Source organism: Lampetra fluviatilis, chromosome 12 (genome assembly GCF_964198595.1).
Source record: "Lampetra fluviatilis chromosome 12, kcLamFluv1.1, whole genome shotgun sequence".
NCBI classification, from domain to species: Eukaryota; Metazoa; Chordata; class Hyperoartia; order Petromyzontiformes; family Petromyzontidae; genus Lampetra; species Lampetra fluviatilis.
In genome coordinates, this window is record NC_136286.1 from 9,747,003 (window position 1) to 9,770,792 (window position 23,790).

The 23,790-nt window shown below is 50.8% G+C and overlaps 1 protein-coding gene across 1 annotated transcript in view; it reads left to right on the plus strand.

Moving 5' to 3' along the window:
- Positions 1–23,790, plus strand: part of TLX1 (T cell leukemia homeobox 1) — a 30,667-nt gene that overhangs the window by 5,733 nt on the left and 1,144 nt on the right. The gene's annotated exons all lie outside the window — the stretch shown is intronic.

A 23,790-nucleotide genomic window follows, 5' to 3' on the forward strand; every position in this document is an offset into this window, starting at 1 on the left:
ATAGAGAGATCGTGTGTGTGTACATGTCTTTGTGCACGTGTGTGTACATGTCTTTGTGCACGTGTGTGTACATGTACCGCGCCGGCCCCTCCATAGGTGCTACTCGCAAACAGCACCTGCCCCAACAGTCTGTTAAGGCTACACGGGGAGTCTTTGTCTTTGTACACTTGTAGCCCACCTGACGTGAAGAGCGTTGCTGCAAATTGATAAGCGGCCACCCCCCCCAGCTCCCTACCTGCACACGAAAGACGTGTTTACCAATCATCAGGCGAATGCAGCGTGTAAAGACTTAGATTTGCATTCGAACGAAGAACATTGATAGATTTGGAAAGGCGGACCGTGGTGGGTCGCGAGCAGCAGGCAACGTGCACGAGTTGGCCAGTCGGCACTCGAAAACCCCGACAAACCCGGGCGTGGACCTCCCCTCGGTGAACTCGGTCGAAAATCACATCCCGCTGTCGCATTGGAAAGAAAAAAAATGTTTTTTTTTAAACCCTAAAAAGAAAACAAATTCGCCCGGGCGTGTTGACTGCTGGCTCCTGACGCTTCCCTCCAGTTCATTGGCAGCGCTAATAGGCGCTCCCCAACGACACGTAGCCACAACAGTTTGTTCAGCCTTTGTGTGTCCGCTTTTTAGCGCGTGTGATTTTGTCGCGCGCGAGTCCTCTGATGAAAGTGGAAGTATTGAAGGCGATGTCCATTCAGGATCGCGCTCGCGCGCGCGTGTGTGTCTGTGTGTGTATCTGTGTGTGTTCGCACGTGTATTTTTGACCGTTATATGTTGAGACTATGCATTCTGAATCTGATTTCCGCGGAGACAGACATGTATGTTGATATGAAGGCGTGTCTGTGTATGTATCTGCGTGTGTGTGTGTGTATGTATATGTGTGGCCGTGTATGTCGGTGTGTGTGGTACATTGAGACGCGCGCGCCCAGGTGGACATTGACAACAATGCCTAGGCGATGTTGGATTCGATTGTGAGGGAGGATAGGGAGAGAGGGGGGGGAGATTACTGGCGGCATCATATTTGCCGCATCTCCGATTAGCACGGTTGGCTAAGTCCGGTGCGAAATAAGTTCAACGTACATACGTCCACATTTCTGTGAAGCTCTCTTCGCGTGCGTATGCGCGTCCCCATGACCACACACGCTTCAATCAACTACCCCCCCACGAACCACCCCCCTCTCTCTCGTTGTTTCATGAAAGCATTATCTTTAACGCACAAAGCTGCATCGTGGAGGAGATCAGAAGACTCCGTTCCCATGCCGTAGCCGAACGTCATCGGAGAATTCCACGCAGACCCGCGTGTTTACCGGTCGACAACCCCCCCCCCCCCCCATCGTGTGGCCATGATAATACACGGGGGGGGGGGGGGGTCATGCCCGAGCGTATCCATCCGTGCCACGTGCACCGTCGGCTATTGGCGATATGGTGTCTACCTGTGAAAAATAAATAGCCTTGCAGCTAATCGGGATTTCCTCCAGTATAAGTCGATATTCCGATTCTGATATTCGTGACGGTCGTCGTTTGAGTCGAGGTTTGCGATGACGACGCTTCATTCAATCATTCTTCGGGAATTTATGAAATAGTAGCAGCCAGGACCGATAATTGCTTATTTATATTTGCCGAAGGAGTTCGCTGTTGACGTGGTATTATTTCTGGCACCAATGAAGATCCGGTCCGAATTAGAAAAATTATCGATTTAATATTTTTTTTAGTTGTAAGCATAGGCAAAATATGCTTTGCTCTAATGTCACGATTTCTAGCACTTCTGGAACATCGGTAGTATGTACATCAGCCGCTCAGCCACGGTCGTCTATAGAGCATTAGATAATACACAGCAATGATTGCAGGCGTCGAGTGAATTGAGAGCACCACACAAAGACAAATATCCACCACACAGATTTTTGGGGAAAGTGCTGTTAGCGATCGAGACCTATTGAGACCGTCTGCAACGGAGGAGTGACGTGACCACGCCCGCCCCCATGTCTTTAGATTTCACGTCCGGTGCTTATTTGAGGCTGAGTCGACCTTGTGTTGGCCCCCGAACCGGTTCATATAATCGTCACTGATGTTGGTGGCCTTGAGCGGCAATCGAACTCGGGTGGCTGGGTTAGTAACGCACTGCGCCACCGCTCCCCACTATATATATAACAAAGACAAAGATCCCTCGTGTAGCCTTAATAGACTGTTGGGGAAAGGGCAGTTAGGGAGCACCGTTGAATACCGACACGGCACAACAGTGTGTTACAGGCTACACGGGGGGGGGGGGGACTTGTTGTCTTTGTGTGTGCGTGTGCACGCCTCGGCTGCGTTGCGCGCTGTTTATTCGCGGTTGCTCCGTTTAATGGGGAATCGAATCTCGCTTCGTGAAACAGCCCGCAGCGCCGCGTCAATGATCTAAATGACCTCTCGCCTCTGATGAGATCATTGTCGTGTCAAGTGCGTGGCGATTCCCCCCCCCCTTCCACCTCCTCCTCGTCAAACACCACGCTACCGTTTTTGGCGCAGGTGTTTATATGGTTTATCTTTTTTTTCCTGGGCTAGGGCAGGGTTGATGGCGTTTGTTGAAGGCGTGAGCGGCGTTTGTGTTTCTATTGATTGATTCTCTAATGAAGAGGTGGAGGGAAGTTGTGTGGCGTGACAATTCGTGCGCACGGTGTTGGGAAGAACCCTGACGCATTAGAACGGTGGTGGCGGTGGTGGTGGCGGTGCGTGCGTAAGAGGTTGTGTGAAGAGGTTGTGTGAAGAGGTCGTGTGAAGAGGTCGTGTAGCGATACGTGCACTGTGCTACAACCACGGCGACCCGAGTTCGATTCCCGCTTCACGGCCAACACCTGTTGACGATTATTTGCACCGGTCCTGGGCGTCCCCTAGGTCGACTCGGCCTCAAATGAGTAACCTGGTGCGTGGTAGCAACATCGCCACTGGGGAGACAAAGGCGACCGGGCGAGGTGCAGGCCACCCACCACCTCGTGTGACGTGCCGACCTTCATAGGTGCTCGCCAACAGCACTTGCCCCCATAGTCTGTTAAGGCTACACGGGGGATCTTTGTCTTTGTTGGTGCGTGAGATGTGATAATGTGTTGGAGTAAAGGTCGTGTTCTAGCAGATACACTTTCGTCTGGCGTCATACACGATGTTTCACGATTGGCTACGTACGGTGCGATAGAAATTCAACATACATCCATACATACAAGATAACAATGTGATTTACACCTTGAGTGTTTTTTTATAATTGTATTTTTTCATCTGAAAGGGAAACAAAACGGAAATTGTGTTATCGAACCATACACTACGTATATATATATATTTTATAGACAGACGGATTCCTTGCAGCAGAACACATGCACAGACATATTCATGTACACATACCGGAGGGTGATGCAGATATTTTATTCGAGGTATAATTACTAAAAATATATAACCAAGCTAATATTTAACTCTTGGTGAACGCGAGTTTATTCAAAATTTACTCAATTACACGGTGAGCTCGCGTGGCAAAGTTCGCGACCAATATTAAATACAATTTTTGTTAATTGTACGTTAATATTTGTGAATTCCTTTCACATTGCCGTGACCGTTTTGTTCACCTACCTTGTATAGTATCCACCCCACACACGGGTATCTGTGTACTAGCGGCAGGAGGAACAATGTTGAAAGAAGGGGCAGAGGGGTGGTGAGATTGCCTAGTGGTTGCGTTCGGTGTGCAGTTATTTTTAGCACCGTATTACTTAGTCGTGTATAATTGTTTATAGATTATTTTTAATTTAATTTAGGCCATTTCGATGACTACGTCAATATGCAATGCCCTGTCTTAGTCTTACAAAGGCCCAGCGGAATGGTGATTGGAAATTCAAAAAGACCCTCCCGGTATCTCTCGATGGTAGAGAAACCTTTCTTAAACGCTTCTCGCTCACGTGATTGGTTGCCCCCCCCCCCCCCCATATATTTCGTCAGTTGTATTCGCAATAATTTTGCTCAACAATTATTTATGATGTACGCGCGGTCGCAGCTAGGCCGATGGGTTTTGTATAGTTGTACCCGTCAGTTTTATCGCCCGTTTGTAAGTATTCACTCAATGACGGGGGGCTTTTTCAGCTTGACTGGCATGGCGCACAAGACACGATGTCCAAAGACACTTTTTAAAAGGGGCAGGTTTTTTTCCAGAGAAATTCATTCGCTGCCCTGTATTATAATAAACATGCACAAGATGGCATATATATATACACATATACGTATGCACGCACACAACATCTTCCACCCACGTATATTATGGACGCGAATGTAAAACAGATGTACATACTTGTATTGCATATACTTCTACAGGTGCAGCCCCTTTGCCAATCCACTGCTGGATGAAGGCCTCCCCACAACATGCTGGTCGTGGGAGTTATTTGACCATACTTCACCATGCTGGTCAGTGAGGGTTGGTGAAGGCGGGGAGCGTTGACGTGGGAGTGGGGTGTGCGGAGGTGCATATCCTACAGTACGTTTGTCTATTGCCCATGCTTTCAAGTAGCGAGCTGATGATACGTTAATAAAAATAATGATATGAAAAAAATATTAAGAATGTGCTTTCGTCTTTCTGGCAATGCAACAGGTGTTAAGATTCTAGATTTGAAGCTGTCGTGACTGCAAGAATTCATAGTCTTTGTTTTTTTCGGTAAAGTATATTACCGAAAAAAACAAATAGTATAGGTGTTAATATGTTCAAACACCAAATAGATACATTTTGCAAGGCATCACGTGTGCATTAACCACACAGAGTACTTGTGGCAAAACATGCTAACAAACATGCTCTGAATTTCGATTGAAAGCTTTCGTGACTGCAGCGACTAATATTTTGGTTCTTTCGGTAAAGTCGCGTAGAAGGGAAATAATAAAATAATAAAAATAAAACATGATAAAAATTCTCACGACGTTTCGATTGCAACACAAGCAATCATCATCAGGTGTGAAAACGACAGCAAGAACATTTTCAGCTAAATTTTTCAGCTAAAATTTTCTTGCCGTAGTTTTCACACCTGATGATGATTGCTTGTGTTGCAATCGAAAGTCGTGAGAATTTGTATTATGTTTTATTTTTATTATTTTATTATTTCCCTTCTACGCGACTTTGCCGAAAGAACCAAAAACACGCTCTGCTAATATACGTGGCATCGTCTTTGAAACGGATTGGCCGACACCAGAGGCATCCTGGCCTTGTCTCACCACCAGTGTCAGATCGGAGAACGCCAAAAGGCGAACAGCGCAAAGACAGGGCAACGTATCAGAGCATTGACAGCTCGGGTTGAGCAGTTCTATATGTTCTCATCATTTTGATACCGGCACAAAAGGTCCCATAGATAACAACAATTATAATAATGATATGCAGCGGCAGATTTGGAAGAGACCAACGGCTCCTGAGGGTGGGGGGGATCTCAGTGTTGTGTGAAGCGTGGTGGTGGGGGGGCTATGAAGAGGTGGTGGGGGGGGGCTGTGAAGAGGTGGGGGGGGGGCTGTGAGGAGGCGGTGGGGGGAGCTGTGAGGAGGTGGGGGGGGAGCTGTGAGGAGGTGGGGGGAGCTGTGAGGAGGTGGGGGGGGGCTGTGAGGAGGCGGTGGGGGGACCTGTGAGGAGGTGGGGGGGGATATGAGGAGGTGGGGGGGGGGGGAGCTGTGAGGAGGTGGGGGGGGATATGAGGAGGTGGGGGGGGGGGCTGTGAGGAGGCGGTGGGGGGAGCTGTGAGGAGGTGGGGGGGGGAGCTGTGAGGAAGTGGGGAGGAGCTGTGAGGAGGTGGGGGGGGGGCTGTGAGGAGGCGGTGGGGGGGGGGCTGTGAGGAGGAGGTGGGGGGGGCATAGGGGGATGTGAAGGGGGGTGGCAGGTAGCCATAATTTGTCTAATGGCGCGGTGCATTAATAATGCAGCCGAGCTGTGTTGTCGACATCTGGTAACTGCAATATCGATTTATAAAATATACATAAAAAAATAAAAGCGACTGCGCGAGATGAAGCATATGTTTTATTAAATGCGCGTTTTAATATATAATGAGAGGCACGAGGCGCCAAATTAATATTTATCGACGAGAGACGACACGTATCTCTAATTACGCTGAGGAAATTAAAGGCGTTTAGCCCGTAACACGCTCTCACTTGTGCGTCTCATCATCATAATAATAAAATGTAGAACGGCGGTTTAGCTCATTAATCTGGTTTTGAAACCGGGGCCTGGCGTGCCGGAAGCTGTTGCACGCATGATGGGCAAGGCAGCGCGCCTCTTATAAGGCAACGCAGTTGCATGCAACCGAATTGATACGTGGACGTGTCTTGCAACCGGTTTGCAGGTCAGAAGTTGCGCCCACCGGTTGTTTACAGTTAGCGACAAGGCCACTCTGTTGGTTTTAAGCGTCGATCCGCTCAGCGATTTTGTTTCGCCTCGGCCTTCCTCCTCGGCATCGTCTCTGGATAATACGGATGGCCAACATCACCACCAACACCACCACTAACACCAACACCACAATCACCACCAACACCACAAACACCATCACCACCACCACAATCACCACCACCACCACCATCATCATCACCACCACCAACACCATCACCACCACCACAATCACCACCACCATCACCATCACCACCACCACCACCATCACCACCACCATCACCACCACCATCACCATCACCAACACCATCATCACCACCACCACCACCAACACCACCACAATCACCACCACCACCACCATCACCACCACCACCATCACCACCACCACCATCACCACCACCACCATCACCACCACTATACCGTGCACACGGGAACATCCTCAAACACGCACAAAATGAGAACACGTGCGACGGTTACGTTCTGTTTAAAAATGCCGTGTTTTTTTAATGCGCGTACAAAGACACGTGAATGTAGTTTTAAATAAAAGTATCGTTTAAAAAAAAAGATATTGCATTAAATACCGTAACCCCATGGTCGTCCTGCCTACGGCCACGATCACAGTTTTGTCCGGGTCTGGCGTGTTTACTCTTCGCGTGGACCGCGTTAACGGTGGCGCATCCGCACAAATAACAAACAACTCAAGTCCATTCATCAACAACATTGAGGCTGATCGTAAATGTGACGTGCTGACGTTTGTCTTGCTGTCTCGTGCGTCTCCATGGCCAATACATTATTTGCAAGAATCGCAAGTACAGACGCTACGTCGTGCGTACGTTCTCGTACGGCAGCGATATCGGAATTAGCAGCAAGCGGAATCCTCATGAGCAATATGCACGCACGCACACGCACACATATATACTTGCACTAAGACAATGCGTTGCTGCGTCAGCGATTGTTCGTCAGTTTAACCCTTTCGTCCATGTATGCACCGCACAGGAAACGCATGGAGTGTAGACATGCGTGTGTATGTATCTTATATATGTCTACACACACGTGGTACAGAATGTAATAATACAGAGCAGCGTTGCGTGCGGTATGCGGTCAATTTCACGGTAGCGGAATTACAACTTAGTGCAAAACATCAAGGCCACCGCGAAAGTGAACAGAAGCGTTATCTGGGTCTCTGCTAGTTTCTAGGTGTTCCTGCACGCGGCGGTTGTTACAATGTACGAGTGCTCATTTCATCACCGTGTCTACTATGGCCTGCATTGAGCTTGTAATTCCGTTGCCGTGGAATGGCCCACGTGTTTATTTTTTTGTGTCGTGTACGTATGTGCCGCGAACTTCTTTCGCACCGTACGTAGCCAACCGTGCTAATCGGAGGCGCTGGGGAATGGCAACAAACGCAAAACATTAAATCAGCAGTCTGGGTGGGGCAGTGGTGTGGGTGGGGCAGTGGTGTGGGTGGGGCAGTGGTGTGGGTGGGGCAGTGGTTTGGGTGGGGCAGTGGTGTGGGTGGGCAGCAGTGTGGGTGGGGCAGTGGTGTGCGTGGGGCAGTGGTGTGGGTGGGGCAGCGGTAGTGCGGTGGCGAGCGAACTGTGCTACGAACCCGGCGACTCGAGGTTCAATTCCCGATCATTGGCAATAAGCGGCAAATATTTGAACCGGTCACGGGTTTCCCCCTGGTCGACTCAACCTTAAAAAATAGACAAAGGCGGCAGGGGGGTGGTGTTGGCCACCCCTCCCTCCCTCGTGTGCCGTTCTGGCCTTCATAGGCGCTCGCTAACAGCACTTGCCCACAACAGTCTGTTAAATAATGTACGGGGCGGGTCGTTGTCTTTGTGCAAACGTACGAACATTTCCTATTCCCCGAGAAGTACAATTGGCCGAAACGTCGTGATGTTATTTTCCTCATCCCGAATCTTTACGCACAAATAATGACAGATCCCTCGTCTGCTCTCGTGCACATATTAAGACCGGCACGGCACACGAAGGGGGTGGTGTGTCGAGCACCACGGCCGGCCGGACACCTTTGTATCCCCAGTTAGATACTCGTGTCAAGGTCGAGCCGATCGCAGGAGATGCCCAGTCCACGTTAATATTCCACTTGAACCACCCACGTTGGTTATGATCGGGGATCGAACCCACATCGCCGGGATCGTGAATGTCACGGTCTTTAAACAACTCACGCCACCGCTCTCCCAACTCGCTGCGCACAGGCGATGCCACAACCACTGCGCTTGTGCCAGGCCAAGTGCACTTGGAGACATCGTGGATGTGTGAGCTCTCGCACAGGACAGACCCAGATGTCACGGGTTAAATGTATAGATGCACCTCCCCATCACTTGCACTGAGCACCGTGCCAACTTGCTGCTTACGCGCGTGCGTGTGTGCGCGTATGGGGAACGGTGATGTAGTAGTTGGCGCACTGCACGACTGAACCCCGCGGTCTCGGTGCGATTCCCGACTCCGTCAATCCCTGGCTCGTGATATCAGAGCCGGGCCTGGGTCTCCCGTAATTTGGCTCGATCTTAAAAAAAAAAACACCTGGTGCGGAGTGTAAAACATCGCCACGTTGGAGAGACAAAGGCGGCCGAGCGTGATGCAACTACCCCCTCGTGCGCGCCCGTTATAGGCATCACGCACTTGACCCATGAAAAACTACACAGAGAAGGGGGCGGTGGAAATCGTTGTCGCTTTCACGTGCAGCATTAACATGTTTCTGTGTAAGGGTGTGAGCGCGAAACGTAAATGCGTCCCCCCCCCCCCCCACTTCGCGCGCTGATTCTATTCATGGCGACGCCTCCTCTGCTCGTGCGCGGGCCGAGTGCGTTCGCTGTTAGCGCCTCGACTCGCGGCGCGCTGAGTGACGCGGAAACTAAAGGGGCCCGCACGGGTACCCCCCCCCAACCACCACCACCACCTCTATACCCCCACCCTCATCCCACTACTCTCACCCCCACCGCCTCCACAACCAATGACCACCCCAACCCAAAGACAAAGATCGCCCCCCCCGTAGAGCCTTGTAACAACAGGCTGTTGGGACCAAGTGCTGTTAGCGAGGAGCTATGAATGCACGGCACACGAGGGGTGGTGGTGGTTGAGTGGTCAGCGCCACTAATCTCACTCATTCAATCGCCCCGACTCCCACCTTACCCATTCACTACCCCCCCAACACCACCCCCCACACGCAACCCACTACCCCCCCCCATACCCTCTACTGCACCCCCCCCAGCACCCGGGCGCAAATAGCAGAGAGCGACACGTGATGTCAACGAGTCCGTCTCTGTACACGACACGCACGGCCCTTTCGTCCATCCACTGCTGGGTGAGGGCCTCCCCACGCCGTGCGGAGGTATCGTGGGAGTTGTTTTGACAGTGCGGGTTGCTGAATGCGTGGAGCGTACGCGTGGGTGCATAGCAAGTACAGTACAATGGATCTTGCATGCCCCTGTGCCACTGCTTGGCTTCCATGACCCGCCGAGGTCGGGCGCATTGTGGGTGATTCAGGTCATTGGCAAAGTCTCGGGGTGTTTGTTTTTATTTCTCGACAACGCGCGTTCGCAGTGATGCGCAGGCACAATTAAGAGCGCGAGACTCAACACATTTGTCAAAGTCACTAACGACGAGAAGCATCGGGAGTCGGCGGCGTTTGGGGCAACGACCCTTCCGCATTGCACGTCCACGATTTGTAAATTATTGATGTGCTTCCATCGCGCACGCTATGTTGCCTGTTGTTTTTCTGTCTTTCGTGTTACGGTCGAGGAGCTTACAAAAGACAAAGATATCCCGTATAGCCTTAAACAGACTGTTGGGGCAAGTACTGTTAGCGAGCACCTATGGAGGCCGAAACGGTCTCCATAGGTGCTCGGCCGCCTTTGTCTCCCCAGGGTCGATGTTTACACACCGCACCAGATACTCATTTGAGGCTGAGTCTACCTACGGGAGGCCCAGAACCGGTTCAGATATTCGTCGCAGAGGGGCAATCGAACCGGGGTCGCCAGGTTCGTAGCGCAGCGCGCAAACCACTACACTACCGCGCCCCACACGTGCAGGTTCAATACCCTGTCCAGGAATTGATCGATTGTCTGAAAATTGCGAGAAGTGGCGTGACTTACTTATGGGGTACGTTGATATATTGTTGTGTTGCGTCGGGGTTTTTGTTGTCGACTATTGTTAATGTGCGTGAGCGATCTTCATCGCGCTCCCATTAAAGTGACTCGTGTGTTGTAACTGCTGCGGTAGCATTCACTCTCGGGGCGTGTGGATAGTGTTAAAGGGTCGGTTACATAATCGCCGTCTTCATTGCAACATTATTTCCTTGCAAAAAAAAAGTGACTCTTTGCCTTTGCGGGCACTCGGCTCGTTTACGATGTACAGTCTAGACTGTGTTCGTGTGTACTGTTCGTGTGTACTGTTCGTGTGTACTGTTCGGGTACACGCGTGTGGGTAGCTGGAGTCATCAACCGGTGTTGTGGACAAATTCTGGATAAAACAGTTTAAATTTACGTCCACACCTCTGTCGTAGGCCATGCGCCTATAACTCTTTCACACAAAAAATATAATTCCGCAGCATTTGAAGCAAATCTCTTGACGTAGCTTAGCCGATATCAATGAACACAACTTGATTCTGCTTTCATTTGGGTGCGAACGTCAGCACTGGCGAGACAAAGGCGGCCGGGGGTGGTTGCTGGCCACCCACCCCCTTCATGTGCCGTGCCGGCCTTCATCGGTGCTCGCCAACAGCACTAGTCCCCAACAGTCTGCTGTTAAAGGCTGTACGGGGGATTTGTTTTTGTCTTTGTGCCCCTTTGGTGGAGGTGTGCGCTCGCAATGTTGAGACGTTAAGATTGGAACTGGCTCCTTCAGAAGTAATGCGTGCACGAACTTTCCGCGTCGACCAACTTGCTCCCCATTCAATTACAATTTTAACGCGTGCCACGCTGCACGCGTCCGATGATTGTTAAACACGTATCGCGCGTCGTGCTAAGAAGCAATGGACGCTGTCTGCGCGAATATGGCCTGTTCGAGTTAAGATTGAGATCTCATTGTGCGAGGAGGGGGGAGGGATACGCTGCGCAGGGAGTCTAATTTAATCCCTTGCACCAGAGCCCGTGTCACGAGTACGCTCGATGTTACCGCGTGGTGTGTACGGGAAGACACAACCAGACACCCACTGACGCCGATCCCCGACCCTCTACACACGGGCAGACAGAACGCCTCTCACACCCTCATTCGATAAATTGTCGCGAATCATATCAAACAACCGATATTTTTGCGACTCGCTTGGCACGCTATTGTTTTTATTGCGTCTTGTGTTCGATGTGTATCTGTCTCGTGCCGCGAGTGTTTGCCACAAATGGAACCACAATACCTCTCCCTGATCTTGTCAAGGAGCATAAACCATCGCGCCAGCTCCGGTCATCTTCACAGCAGCGGCTTTTGGCGAACCCTCGCACAAAGACGATCGTCGCATCGCGCGCTTTTCAGATGCTCTTCTACGGCCGTCTGGAACGCTCTCCCTTCCGATGTTAGGAAGTCACCGGAGCTATGCACTTAAAAATCGTCTCGATTGAAACCTCGTTTCTTTAGAACTGCTTTTTTTTTGTTTAGTTGCTTGTACTTCCACCGCACCTCCGATCAGCATGGCTGGCTACGTACGGTGCGAAAGAAGTTCAACGCACGTACGCGAGCGCAAACGGTAGCGTGATCAGCATATATCAGCCACTTACGTGACAATGGGTGGATGGTTGCCCGCGCGGTTAAGTTGCACGGCTCTTGAGCCTGAGGAGTCGATATTCGTCGATGAACCGAAGGCAACGTTAAATCCCTCACAAGTAAATTACATTACGCACGCACGCACGCACGCGCACGCGTATGGATATCGAGCGCTTCTAAACAGTGGTAAAAAAAACAACCTATCATGATAATTATAAACTAACGAGTAAAATTACTTTCGTCATGCGATATTGCCAATTAAAATCCTATAGTGACGATTGCAAGTCCTATAGGGATAGTTATGATAACAATATAATTGTACAGGGTGCAATACGGATTGAAAGATTTAGTGGCAGTGACGAATGCATCGGAAGATGTTGTAATATGGCCCCACGGTCGGCAGATGTGTTACAAGATATGTCTGTATGTACCGCATCATCATCATCATTAGCCTTGCTGGATGAAAGACTCTAGGAATATCATTAATACAGCCATCGATTGTATTCATCACCACGTAAACAATGTTGAGCTCACCAGGCGGTGAGTTTTTGCTAAGGACTGCAACGCATTCAGTCAGTATCGCTCATGACACTCCAGGACATCACGCACTGTGTACGCCCTACTAAGCTTGTTATGCAACGTTACCGTATACGATGTGTGCATAAAAAGAAATCTACCATTAGCTCAGTGCTACTATTTTTAGCTTCTCGTGCTCAAAAAAAAGAAACCCGCTCTTGACCTCCCGTCCCACACGTGAGTGTCATAAATACATCATGCGTGCATTCACACAAAGACAAAGAGCCCCCGTATAGCCTTAGCAGACTGTTGGGGCAATTGCTGTGAGCGAGTAGCACCTATGAAGGACACCACGGCACACGAGGGGGTGGATGTCCAACACCACGCCCGGCCGCCTTTGTCTCCCCAATGGCGATGTTTACACACCACACCAGATACTCATTTGAGGTTGAGTCGACCTAGAGGAGGCCCAGGAACCATTCAGATAAATCGTCGCTGGTGTTGGGCCGTGAGTGGGAATCGAACTTGGGTCGCCGGTTTCGTAGCGCAGTGCGCTAACCACTGCACGAACGCTTCCCATAGGATACGCAGACACACTCACGCACAGCACCACGCCCGGCCGCCTTTGTCTCTCTAGTGGCGACACTAACACATCGCACCGTATGGGGGAGGCCAATGGCAAGTTGTGATATACCGCTAATATTAACCGTGGCTGGGAATCTAACTCAGTCGGCCCAGCTTGTAGAGCAATGTGCTCACCACGTACATATGTACAAAGACAAATATCCCCCGTATAGCCTGCACAGAGTGTTGAGGCAAGTGTTGCTAGCGAGCACCTATGAAGGCCATGTATACACGCATGCATGCGCACACACACTATCAGTACGGATAAGATGCCTACAAAGTGGTGCTTATTGTTACAGATATAGAGGGAATGTTCGCGTAGTGCTTAAACCACAGCGCGAGCTCTCCCCAACCCAACTGCTACCCATAAAGGCACTCGGTCATACACACACAGACAAAGATCCCCCGTATAGCCTTTGAAACAGACTTGGGGCAAGTGCTGTTAGTGAGCATCGGCACGGCACACGAGGAAGGGGTGGGTGGCCAGCTCCACGCCCGGCCGCCTTTGTTTCACGAATGCTGATGTGTACACACCGTACCAGGTACTCATTTGATGCTGAGCTGACCTAGGGGATGCCCAGAACCGGTGCAAACATTGCAACTGTTATCGCTCGTGAGCGGGAATTGAACTCGGTTCGCCGGATTCGTAGCGCAGTGCGCTAACCACTAACACCACCGCTCTCCATTCACACACTCGTGTGTGTATATACACACACTCGTGTGTGTGTATATACACACAGACCCACACACGACAAGCGTGCACAAAGGTTAGAGCGCAGACACAACGCCACATTTTAATACAGAAGGGATGTTCGATCGCTTTGTCTGCATCTTTCCCTGTTTGCCCGCTCTCTAGACAAAGATCCCCCGTATAGCCTGTAACAGACTGTTGGGGCAAGTTCTGATAGAGAGCACCTATGAAGGCCGGAACGGCACACGAGGGGGGTGGGTGGCCAGCACAATGCACCAGGTACTAATTTGAGGCCGAGTCGACCTAGGGGGGGCCCAGGGCCGATTCACTGATGTTGGTCTTGAGCGGCACGCGAACTGGGGTCGCGCTAAACGCTACAACTACCGCTCCCCACCACCACCATCATCATCAGCATCCTTCCCTCCTCCGTTTCGTTCCCTGCGCTCGTTCAAAGGCTCCTCGTCTGCGTTTTGACACTGCACGGGGGGCCCCCCTCCCGCACACCCCCCCCCCCCCTCGGAGCGCCGCGCCAGCCAGTGGCGACGGTCGTGCTCAGACTAAACAAGCGCACGAGCGGTCCGCATGCCTGCGCGGATTAGCGGGTCAACCGCGTTTATGGAGTCACCACAACAGCGGGAGCGACTGCTTTGAAACACCGGACAGAGTCCGCGCTGCACGCGAGGGCGCACGCATGAACAAAAAAGACAAAGACCCCCCCCCTCACCCCCCACCCCGTATAGCGTTCACATACTTTAGGGGCAAGTGCTGTTAGCGAGCGCCAATGAAGGTCCGGCACGGCGCACGAGGATAGGGGTGAGTGGCCAGCACCACGCCCGACCGCCTTCGCTTCCCCAATGCGCGCGTGTGTTTGTGCACACCGCACCAAGTACTCACTCAAGGGGCCGGATCGACAGCGGGCAAGACACGGGGCCGGTTTCAAACGTCTCACATTTTGTTGGTCGCAAGCGAATTCGCAGCACAGCGCGTTAACCGCTGCGCCGCCACTCCCCCCCCCTCTACCAGACACGCGCGCGATGGCCCTCAGTACATAAAGCACCACGAGTGCGTCAGGAGTCGCGCTCTAACCCGTGGCATTGCGTGAGCAGTGAGGAACGCGGCGGCGCGCGGGGGGGGGGTGCAGTCGTCTGGTGCCTGCACCCAGCGCCGCCGCCGCCGCCGCCGAGTTCCGAGAGCTGGCAACGCGTTCCGAGCGCGCGCCACTCGACGCGGCGACGATGATGACGACGACGACGTTTTTAACCAGCAGCAGCGGAGCGGCGCGTACCCGGCAAAAGTGTGTGCGTGTGTGCGTGTGTGTGTATGTGTGTGTGTATGTGTGTGTGTATGTGTGTGTGTCTGTTAAGGCTATACGGGGGATCTTTGTCTTTGTATGTGTGCGTGTGTGTATGTGTGTGGGGAGCTGTAGTGTAGCGGTCAGCGCGCTGCGCTACGAACCCGGCGACCCGGGTTCGATTTCCGCTCACGGCCAACACCGGTGACGATTATCTGAACCGGTCATGGGCCTCCCCCTATGTCGACTCAGCCTCAAATGAGTACGTGGTGTGGCGTGTAAGCATCACTACTGGGGATACAAAGGCGGCTGGGCGTGGTGTTAGCCACCCACCCCCTCGTGTACCGGTCCGGCCTTCATCGCTGCTCGCTAACAGCACTTGCCCCCAACAGTCTGCTAACGCTATACGGGGGATCTTTGTCTTGACATTGTGTGCGTTGTGGGGAACGGTGGCGCAGTGGTTAGCGCAGCGCGCTACGAACTAGGCAAGCCCCCGGGTTCGATTTAACGCTCGCGACCCAATAGCAGTGGCCAATACTTGATCCGATCCTGGGCCTCCCCTAGGTCGGACTCGGTCTTAAATGAGTATCTGATGCGCTGTGTAAAGGCCATCGCTGGGAAGACAAAGGCGTCCGGGTGTGGTATTGGCCACCCACTCGTGTGCAGTGCCAGCCTTCATCGGTGCTGGCTAACAGCATTTGCCACAACCGTCTGCGAAGGATATTTGTGGAATATGTCTTTGTTGTTTGTGTATTAATGCGTGGCGAGTGTCTGGTGCGGCATGTCAACGTCGGCATTGGGGGGGGGGGGGGGGGGGAGACAAATACGATTGGGCGTGCTCTTGGCCACGATAACTCCCGTACACTGTGTCGGTATTAACGTCTATGTTGCACTTCTTCCGCATGTATTCGCTAACATCGCTTGACACCAACTGTTGCCTTCGTACGCGTGTGCCGATGTTCAACTAAGAACCCGGGGGTATGGTGAGGGTGTGAGGGGCGAGCGGTGGCGCAGTGGTTAGCGCACCGCGCTACAAAATCGATTTCACCCCAAGTTCGTTTCGCGGCCACGAACTGCCAACATCGGTGACGAGTGACATCAGAGCCTAGCCCCGAACCTCCGCTTGGTGGATGCGGTCTTAAAGTGTGGGGGGGGGGGGGATGGAAAGACAAAGTCGGCGAGGGATGTAGTGACGGCCACGTCACGACATCGACCTCCGTTACCGACGTCCTGAACGTTGGCTTCACTGTCCCCCCCGCAGTCTTGGCGAGTGGGCAGTGATGGAGCCAGGTCCGTGTCAGCGCCTGCCACTCGTGCCCCGTGGTTTAGGCCACGTGCGCTGTTCGCGTATGAGTTTACGATCACAAACGCTCGCATGTAACTAAGCAGCGCCGTAGCTCGAAACCGCGTATGCAGTATATTTTCCTCGATATATGTAACTGATGTGTGTGGCAGTTTTGTATGGCTTCTGTATATTTTTTTTTATTCGTAATGATCGTGCTGTTGGTGACATTGTTCATGCTTTGTTCGACGCATTTATTAATTCAAAGTATTTCGTGACGCGGCTGCTGTTTTGGCAGCGGTGCACAGATACAAACAACACGAGCTTCAACGCATTTGTCAATAACGCCGCGGCTTTAAGAAAGGAAACGTTTTTAACAGGCGACCTCCAAGTCAATGGCCATTCCCACCGTGCGATTCAATCGCACGGTCTTACCTGTGCGATTGAATCCTCGTGTAAGCAATTAAGACTTGGGAGAGAGAGAGAGAGATAAAATTGACCCCATAAATTCGATCAACGTATCTTAGCTTTGCGTTAATCAGCGCCTGCCATTGCCCCAACCTCTGGGTCGGCAATGTACGGCTCCTGGGTCGCACGCGGCTCGTTAAGGACTGCTTCCTGACGGTTACTTATCAGGGACCGCCGTCTCGTGTCACCACGTGCGTCGTTGCGGCTCTTGAAATGTTGAGTGGGGGGGGGGTGTTACCGAATAAAAAAAATGGTTCTTCTCGTTAATTGTGATGCCCAACCCATTCGCCCACATGCCCTGCCTCCCGCTACCCCCCAAACCCCACTCTACCCCCCCAAACCCCACTCTACCCCCCCCCCCTTAACTCTCTACCCCCCTCCGCGACCCATTCCACCCAAGTCAAAATTTCATCCATTCGCGCCGTGACGTCAGCACGCGCTCCCACTTAACGGTCACGTGAACTGTGTGGAGCTGTGGGTTCACGTGTTGGACTTTGACACACGTACTTAAAAGTATGGACACACACCCTGACACATACAAAGACAAAGATCCCCCGTATAGCCTTAACCAGACTGTTGAGACTAGATCTGTTAGCGAGTAGCACCGATGATAGGCCGGGAACGGTACACGTCCGGCCGCCTTTGTCTCCCCAGTGACGATGCTTACATACTACACCAGATACCGATGTGAGGGGGGAGTGCACACACACGCGCACACACGTTCACACAAATATTTACTCAGGCACGCAATGCAGTGCCGTAGAAGACAGTCGTTTACGCAGGGGCATGAGTTGACCACGACTTATTGTATGAATCTCACGCCGATCAGTAGAACGAGTACCTGGTGCGGTGTGTAAACACCGCCACTGGAGAGACAAAGGCGGTCGGGCGTGGTGCTGGCCACCCAAGCCCATCGTGTACCGTTCTGGCCTTCATAGGTGCTCTCGCTAACAGCACTTGCGCCAAAAGTCTGGGGGGTAATTGTTTTTGTTTTGGATGACGAATGTGTGGGAGCGGTGGCGCAGTGATTCGGCAACCGTGTGTGATTACACTGTGGAACACAATTTTTGTTCCTGGGTAGTAAGTGTTATTTATTTTATTGCTTATGCCTAACAAGTATAGAAAATGTCTATTATTCCCCACAAGCTTTGATTTTGTGACCTGGACTTTGTGAACGAAAGACACAAATGCACACCACGTTTTCTCATTGAAAATAGGTACATTTCAAAATATCATTGTCCTGATCAAAAAAGCAAAGTTTGTCGGAAATAATAGCCATTTTCTGTACTTTTGAGGCATGAACAATTAGGAAACAACACTTACTACCCAGGAACAATTTTGTTGTTGTTACACATTGTTTTATACATGTACGGCATTCCAGTCCACGGCTAGCATCAGTGGCAAGTGGTATCAGAATGTGTCCACGAATGCGGCTGAGTCTGAAATGAAGTACCTGCTGCGTGGTGTAAAACATATACATCAACACCGGGAAGACGAGGGTGACCGGGCGAAGTGGCTGCCACACCCACTCCATCGTGCACCGTTCAGACATTAATAGGTGCTCGCTAACAGCGCACTTACCACAAACGTTGTCACGACAGAACGAGAGGGTGGGTGGGGGGAACGTTCGCTCTTTGTGTATTGCTGACGAGAAGACAAGTCAAAGATCATTCGGCGAATGAGTAGTGGGGTCTCTTGAAACGACCGCGTGGACATCTGTGAATCTACTTGATATCCGTTGGGAAAAACGAGGTTGGGAGTTCATCGGATTCCTCCAGTATGAACAAATATTCTGATGACTGCTGCCCGCTGGCCACGTGTGCAGTCTTGGTCGCCACGACGTGTCGTGCATTCTCTGTGAAGAACTGGCAAACCAAATCGCGAGATTATCTCCCAGATATTTATTGACTTTAGCGTCACACTCCCAAGGGGAAGCGAGTTTACACCACCGTACTTGATTTCAACTGATGATGGGGCATCGTATATATATACAGTAATGCAGAAATATTGTTTTAGTTTATAGCACGAGACCGAATGCAGCGTAGAACAAGTGGGTTCGTGTAGCCTTCTCTACGAGTGAAACCCATCACTCTCTCGGGCGGTGTATTGTTTCTTCAGGGGTAGGGGAGTAGTAGGGGGGGGGGGATACGCAACATCTGAGATGCGTTGTTTAGTTATCAGCACAAACACGGCTATTTGTGGTGTTGAGTTACCGGCTCCGCAAGCCCGCCTAGGACACCCATTCGAACTTGACCCCCCTCCCCGTCTCTACGTCGCAGAATCAGAACATGTGTTGACACTGGAGGAATCCGACGGGCTCCGAAGCTCTTTTCCACAGACGTAAAACACACGAACTGCATGTACAGGCATTTTTTAATCCACTGCTGGATGAAGCAGCCCCTCCAAACAAAAAATCTGTGTTGGCAATGGGCGGGGGCGGGGTTGTTAAATCGTACTTGAACGTGTTGGTGATGGATGTTGAACTTCTTTCGCACCGTACGTAGCTAACCGTGCCAATCGGAGGTGCGGGTTAGGTGTGGATTGGTGCGGGGTGGAGGGGGAGAGGTAGGCGAACCAAGACCGATTTGAGACGTGACGCGCCACTGATGTTTCCTCGTGGCTGGGAACGGAACTCTGCGGGTTCATCGAGCCCCAGTGCTCGATGCGCCAAGCAGCACGGTGCCACCATGACACCCAGTCACGTCCGAACCCGCACCTCGAGACCCCTTCGTCAACACACATTGACCGGGGCGGTGAAGTATGGTCAAACAACCCCCCCACCCACCACTTAAGATTCCACACGGCGTCGTTGGGAGGCCCTCATCCAGCAGTGGATTGACAGGGCGCCTCCGATTAGCGCGGCAAGTCACGTACGGTGCGATGGAAGTTGAACGTGCATATCCACGTGGTTTTGTGCACACGTTACGAAGGCTGTGTGTGTGTCTCCCCTGCTCGTGTGCAATGGCCGCAGTTGTTTTGGGGGAAAGTGAAGGGGCGGGGGAAGGAGGATCGAAGAGGGGGAGGGGGCCAGGGGGGAGCTAATCAATCACCCTCTCTACCCCGTGCAACGACTCCAAATATTTACAGTCGTAACGGCCAATACAAAGACACTTTTGCTTTCTTAATGTACACACTCACTTGGGCCATCTTTCGCGAGTGGACACTGCGAGCGTCCATCATGCTCCAAGTGAGGGGATGCATTCGTGAGTGTGAGTGTGTGTCTGTCCGCGTATCCTATGGGGAGCGGTGGTGCAGTGGTTAGCGCACTGCGCTACGAACCCGGCGACCCGCCCGAGTTCGAATCCCACTCACGGCCCAACACCAGTGACGATGATCTGAATGGATCCTGGGCTTCCCCTAGGTCGACTCAACCTCAAATGAGTATCTGGTGTGGTTTGTAAACATCGCCATTGGGGAGACAAAGGCGGCCGGGCGTGGTGTTGGACATCTACCCCCTCGTGTGCCGTGCCGGCCTTCATAGGTGCTCGCTAACAGCACTTGCCCCAACAGTCTGTTCAGGCTACACGGGGGATATTTTGTCTGCGTATCCCCTCACCCCCACACCGAATCATCCCAGTGTGGCCCCGCGAATTGAACAATGGCCAAGAGTGATCATCATCATCATCACGATCCAATCGTGAGTCCGGCTATCGAGTGTACAGGCGGTGTAACTGCACCGGCGACAACCACGCCGCTGTGTGTGCGCCATCTGAATTTGTATTATTTCGACGTTGTATTGTAGTCGCTTGCTTCTTGTCCTGCGTCGAATTTTGTTTCTTATTACAATTCTTGTTGTCGTTGCTGCAATGGCATCGCTACACCATTTGGCTTCTAATTTACAGGGTGGTGCAGATGTCACGTGACCCCGTCCCCCACAATGAATTGACCCCGAACATATATTATGTTTTAAATAAACCTTACTTTACAAAAATGATACGTTTTAGAGAATTCAATGGGGGAGGTGGGGGGGGCTCATAAGACATCTGGACCAACCTGTATATGCAATTTGTGTACAAATCGAGAAACATGCATTAGGGGTATTCCTACAAACTCGATTAAATTGATGCACGCGCACGTCGCGAGCCTCTTTTACAACCGAGGTCAATCGATGCGGCTACTCCGAGTGCACGAGCCGCCACTAGCTACAGAGGCTCGGGGGGCAGCAGCATGCACCCAGCCAATGTGATAGTGCCTACAGATAGTGAACTATCTGTAGGCTGCGGTTACATATAAAGTGACTTTGAAATACAACGATTAAAGGGAAGGTTAATTTAGATCAATATTCTAAAAAGCAATGTAATTTTTCGATTTAAAGCTTTCGTGACTGCAGGGATTCATCTTCTTGGTTCTTTCGGTAAAGTCACGTAGAAGGGAAGTAATAAAATAATAAAAATAAAACATAATAAAATCTAATAATTCTCACGACGTTTCGGCTACAACGCAAGCAGCCGTCCTCAGGTGAAGAATGAGACACTGCCAAGCTAGGAGCTTATATATAAGCTGAGTTGGAGGTGGAAGAAGAAGAGAGCCTTAACAAAAGAATGTGCATATCAAGAGGAATTTAGCATATTCATGGGAAATGCGTAGGAGGTGGGCGGGGGGGTTTCAAAGTCATATTATGGCCATGCATTATGGTGTTGCTTATCCTGCATAATGCATGGGCATAATATGACTTTGAAACCCCCCCGCCCACCTCCTACGCATTTCCCATGAATATGCTAAATTCCTCTTGATATGCACATTCTTTTGTTAAGGCTCTCTTCTTCTTCCACCTCCAACTCAGCTTATATATAAGCTCCTAGCTTGGCAGTGTCTCATTCTTCACCTGAGGACGGCTGCTTGCGTTGTAGCCGAAACGTCGTGAGAATTATTTGATTTTATTATGTTTTATTTTTATTTTTTTATTACTTCCCTTCTACGTGACTTTACCGAAAGAACCAAGAAGAGCACTGTAATTGTTAATAATTTAACATTTCAAAATGGAAATGCATATAACTATTTCATTGTTCGTGAGTTAATTAATTTAGTACCAATAGTGCGTATATGAGGGATGCATTGCCATTGATTGAAATGGGTCAAAATACAAATCGATGTGTTGGGGATCATTTTGGTATAAATAGCAGAGAAGGTGGTTGGTTAATGAATCACCACGTGAGTGAACACGCTAATTTTACATATCACATCATAGAGTACTGGTTTCAGACTTGACATCGAATTTTCATGATGTAAATGCTGCGTAAAGTGCTACATGATAGAGAGAAAACTTTCCCGAGTTCCAAAATACTTCGTCTTTTCTCGTTTGCCTATTTACTCCTCATTAAAATACGAATGAACTCAAACGCGTCCCACGTGACGCGCAATTAACGGCGTCTGCGATAACGGAGTCGATTGAAGTTAAGATTGAGATCTCGGCGAGCGCGTGAAGCGGACAAAGTTCATTGTTTCTCGCGTCACGTGGGACATGTTGAACAATCATCGGGCGCGTGCAGCGTCGGAACGACTGGATTTGCATTTGAATGGGGAGTAAGTAAATTGGTGGATGTCGCGTGATGGTGGGTCCCGATCACTGGAGTTTTGGAATCGCTGCTTGATGTTGAGAGCACCGCTGCGTGTTATCGAGGACTCTGTCCTGGCACGGGTAGCGAACTGCTATAAAACTCTGCGATCCCAAGATCGATGAGGAATATCGGAACCGTTATGGGCTTTCCCTAGGTCGACTCAGCCTTAAAACGAGTACCTGGACATCTGTGAAAAAGAGATTAGAGGCTCATCGGATTCCTCCAGTCTAAATAACGATTCTGATTCTGTAAAAAAGATTGTCTAATGCACATCAGCATTAGGGAGACGTACGTACGCACGCCTCGTGTGCGGTGATAGGTGCTCGCTAACAGCACTTGCCCCAAAAGTCTGGTAACGGCTATACGGGGGATCTTTGTATTTGTCTTAAAGTAGTGGCATTGTGGAGAGGGCTATATAGGCCCACTACATATTTTAGAAACGCAAAGTATCTCAACTAGGTTCACTAAACACGTGACTGAAACCGCTGTACGTGTATATAAAACTATACACCTACAACATCACACAGAAGGCCTATTGTTCACCCAGCATGTTTTGACTCTCTTCGTCCGTGATGTCTCGATCTATAACACAGACCACACACAGACATCATTCTAATCAGAATATTTATTTATACTGTAGGAATCCGATGAGCTATAAATAAATACATACTCTGATTCTAAGGCGCGCGACTACAGACATATATTACGTTCTCAAACATATATTTTCTGGATTAAGTGCTATTTATTCGGTTGAACATTTTTTTTGTTAGATCGATTACACGGATACGATAAAATAGATATTGGGTCAACACGGGTTTGATGGTGATAGCGGAGAGCAAAGTCAACCTAGAGGGCGGGGGTCTGGTGGAAACTGGTGTGGGGGGCCCCATGTAATTACTAGCATCAGGGGGGGCCCATGGCAACCACGCTGGAGTTTTGGGGAAACCCCACGCATTTCGCACATGGATGTTGTGTGCGTGTCTGTGTGTGCGTGTCTGTGTGTGCGTGTCTGTGTGTGCGTGTCTGTGTGTGCGTGTCTGTGTGTGCGTGTCTGTGTGTGCGTGTCTGTGTGTGCGTGTCTGTGTGTGCGTGTCTGTGTGTGCGTGTAGTGTAGCGGTTAGCGCGCTGCACTATCAACCCGGCCACCCGGGTTCGATTCCCGCTCATGGCCAACAACCGATCCCGGGCCTCCCCTAGGTCGACTTAGCCTCAAATGAGTACCTGGTGCGGTGTAAACATCGCCACTAGGGAGACAAAGGCGGTCGGGCGGGGTGCTG